The 3,417-nt window shown below is 34.6% G+C and overlaps 1 long non-coding RNA gene across 2 annotated transcripts in view; it reads right to left on the minus strand.

Annotated features, from left to right (window-relative positions):
• The window catches only part of LOC103475147 (uncharacterized), a 45,340-nt gene extending 42,469 nt beyond the window's left edge, over positions 1-2,871 (minus strand). Inside the window, exon 1 of one of the 2 annotated variants that reach the window (XR_001777208.1) lies at positions 2,706-2,871. This is a non-coding gene — a long non-coding RNA (uncharacterized LOC103475147). The remainder of the gene's footprint in view (positions 1-2,705) is intronic. The other variant, XR_535301.2, reaches the window with a different exon arrangement.
• Positions 2,872-3,417: the final 546 nt, after the last annotated feature.

The following is a 3,417-nucleotide window of genomic DNA, read 5'->3' on the forward strand; positions in this document are numbered from 1 at the left end:
GCACCCAGTGTTTCAGCTGTTTTACAGTTTTCTGGAAGTTTGTTCCAGATTTGAATGCTGCTTCTCCTCGTCTGGTTCTGGTTCTGGGGATGCAGAGCAGAACCAGAACCAGAAGATCTGAGGGGTCCAGGCGGTTGGTACAACAATAAAAGATACTTAATGTATTGTGGTGCTAAACCGTTCAGTGATTTATAAACTAACATCAGTATTTTAAAGTCTATTCTCTGAGCTACAGGGAGCTTTACAGTGTAGAGACTTTAAACCTGGTGTCATGTCTCTATCTTCCTGGTTTTAGTCAGCAGCTTCTGGATCAGCTGCAGCTGTTTGATTGATTTGTTAGTCAGACCTGTGAAGACGCTGTTGCAGTAATCAATGCGGCTAAAGATAAACGCAGGATGAGTTTCTCTAGATCGCGCTGAGACATCAGTCCTCTAATCCTGGAGATGTTCTTCAGGTGATAGAAGGCCGACTTTGTGACTGTGACACTGCGATCACTGCACTTCTATGACTTGACAGAATTACGTTTTCACATTTGACAACTTTTCCAGCTGCTTTCTACGTTTAACTAGTTGTCTGTACGTGATCTGAAAATTAAACATTTGTTTAATAATTCAAGAATAACTCATGAAATTAAAAGGTCGTGTTATTTTTGTGTGTGTGAGGTTAAGTTTTACTGCATATATTTATTTTTCATCATTTAAAACAACAGTCATAAAGAAACTTTCTTCCTAAAGGCAGAAATCTGCTAATAAATTCATCCTTACACACAAACAATGGAAGCAAATCCATAAATATGTCCATAAGGTTCCATATTTATGGTAAAATTTACACAGTAAAAAATTAACAGCAACATTTAGGTTAATTTACTCTGTCACACAGAAAGAAATGTTGGTGTTCATTTTTTAAGCTCATATTTTCACCATGTTATTCCTACATTTATAAATGTCAGAGTTCTAAATTAAGTATTTTAATTTAAAAGCTAAACACTTTGTTTGCAAACTAAATATTTTGCTCAGTCAGTAGTTCCAAACTGCTGTTAAAAAAACAACAATTTCCAAACTAAATATTTAATTGCTCTGTATGCGCGCCGCGGACTCGTTGCCATAGCAACTGACAACAACGCCACTATATTTTTCAGGATTCGACACCAAAAAACACACAATCATTTCCCAAACAAACAGAACTTTCAGTCCATTACAGTTTTATAGTTTTATGTTTTCAGACTTGATGTTTATTTTGTTTATGTTAGCTAGCAGATTAGCTACCGCTGCTATTAGCTAAGCTGATGGGGGCGGGGTCTTACACACCTGACGTCATAGTTTGGTGTGTTTGTTTTTCGTTAAAGCATCCAGAGGTTCGTTCTGCCACTGATGTTTGATATATATTCTGTTACCAACCTGGAAACTTATCACACGTGTCGCCTTTTGTCTCTGCTGATGTCAATACTGGTTTGCAAGTCTAATGTCGTGTTAATGTAAATGTTGGACTTTTACACCTGGAGGTCACAGACAGATGAAGGTGGAACACAAGCCATGCAGATATTCCTGCAACGTCAGCAGTACGGGACCAGCTGAGGGGGCCTGAAGGTGAAGCGTTAGTTTCAGTGATTGATCTGCAGATGTTCAGTAATGATCCGGGGTTAATCACTGAACCAACGGGATCACAGAGTTCCTCTGAGACAAGGTGAGACACCCAGAAGAAGCTACGCTCTGCAGCTTCAGAGGATTTCGTCTTAGCTCAATTTTATGCCAGTAAGTACAATAATATTCCGAAACTGAACATTTAATTTTAAAATAAATATTTAGCTTACTAACTGAACATTTAGGTTGCTAGCTAAATATTTTGCTAAAATAAATATAGACATTCAAAATAAATATTTACTTGTAACTAAATAGCTTGCTAGCTCAATATTTACATTTCTAGCTACATATTTAGCTAAAGTAAATATTTGTTTTGAAACTAAATATTTAGCTTGCTAACTCAATATTTAGGTACTAGCTAAATATTTAGCTAAAGTAAATATTTGTTTTGAAACTAAATATTTAGCTTGCTAACTCAATATTTAGGTGCTAGCTAAATATTTAGCTAAAGTAAATATGTGCTTTTGAACTTGATAGTTTGGAAAATCAATATTTAGTTTGGAACTAAAATAGTTAGCAATATAAATATATTATTTTGAAGCATTTAGTTTGAAAACTAAATATTTAGCTCAGACCTAAACATTTAGATGGTAACTAAATATTTAGCTTACTAGCTAAATATCCAATAATATAGAGAAATATTTTTAAACGGTTTAGCCACTTAGCTACATGCTAGCTTGTTGGCTAGCATTTAGATAGTAAGGGAAATATTTAGATCGTGAATTAACATTTAGTTCGGAACGCTGGCATTTATAAATGTGAAATAACATGGTGAAAATATTACTTTTATCTCAGTAAGTAAAATAGTATTTTGAATTAAACCTTTATTTATAGACGCGTTGCAGCGCAAGGTTCCGTCCTCGATTTCCCAACTAAGGGCAAAAAAAGCTGCTAACTAGCGACGACCATCATTGGTTTTTGCTGTCAAGTTGTCAAAATGGCGCTTAACCTGAAATGTACGTAATATAAGAAATTCGGCGTGTTTCCGTTCAGTCACGCCAGAACTTCACTTTCATTAGTCCTGTACACATCCACAAACATTGTAAACGTCATAAAGTAGCATACCTCGTGTCTGACGTCAGCCAGGAGCTTAAAATTACTTTAAAACTCAGCAAATCTAACGTTTGGCAAACGGAGCAGTTGGACTTACTTCCGCTAAAAATAATACTTCCAAATTAAGAGCCTGAATTTCAAAATAAAACACGAGGTACTTCAAAATTTTACAATTAAATAACCAAGCATGAAACAACCATTTAAATACATTTTTTTTAGATATTATCGGTTTTTTACACTTATACTAACTGTTGTACAAAGACAACCAACGAAAACTGAAGTTAATTATATGAAAAATGTCAGAAAACAAATAAACCAGCGTCCAAATAAAACCTCCTGAAAATCTTCAAAACATGCGGAAAGCAACTGGACGGCTTTAATATGCAACAAGATAGTCTGAACGCTTGGAAAGCTAAATATATATAACAAGGGATTAATAAGTGAAACCTTTTCACAACTCTGTGGATTCCTAAATTGCACTTTTAATCTGTTTCGAACGTTGAAGGAAGCTGTGGAGTTAAAATATCACTTCTGAGCAAAATTGTAAAAATTAACTTTCAAATATTGATTTTCGTGTATTTGTTAAAAGTAAATGGAATTATAGAGGAGCTCAAAACTGCAAAACCCATCTTTACGCTGCAATCATGCAGGATGTGTGTGTTTTTTTTAAAGAAAAATCCAATAAATCTGTTTTCAAATACATAAATCATAACAGAATCATTTA

This window comes from Poecilia reticulata, linkage group LG13 (assembly GCF_000633615.1).
Source record: "Poecilia reticulata strain Guanapo linkage group LG13, Guppy_female_1.0+MT, whole genome shotgun sequence".
Taxonomy (NCBI): Eukaryota; Metazoa; Chordata; class Actinopteri; order Cyprinodontiformes; family Poeciliidae; genus Poecilia; species Poecilia reticulata.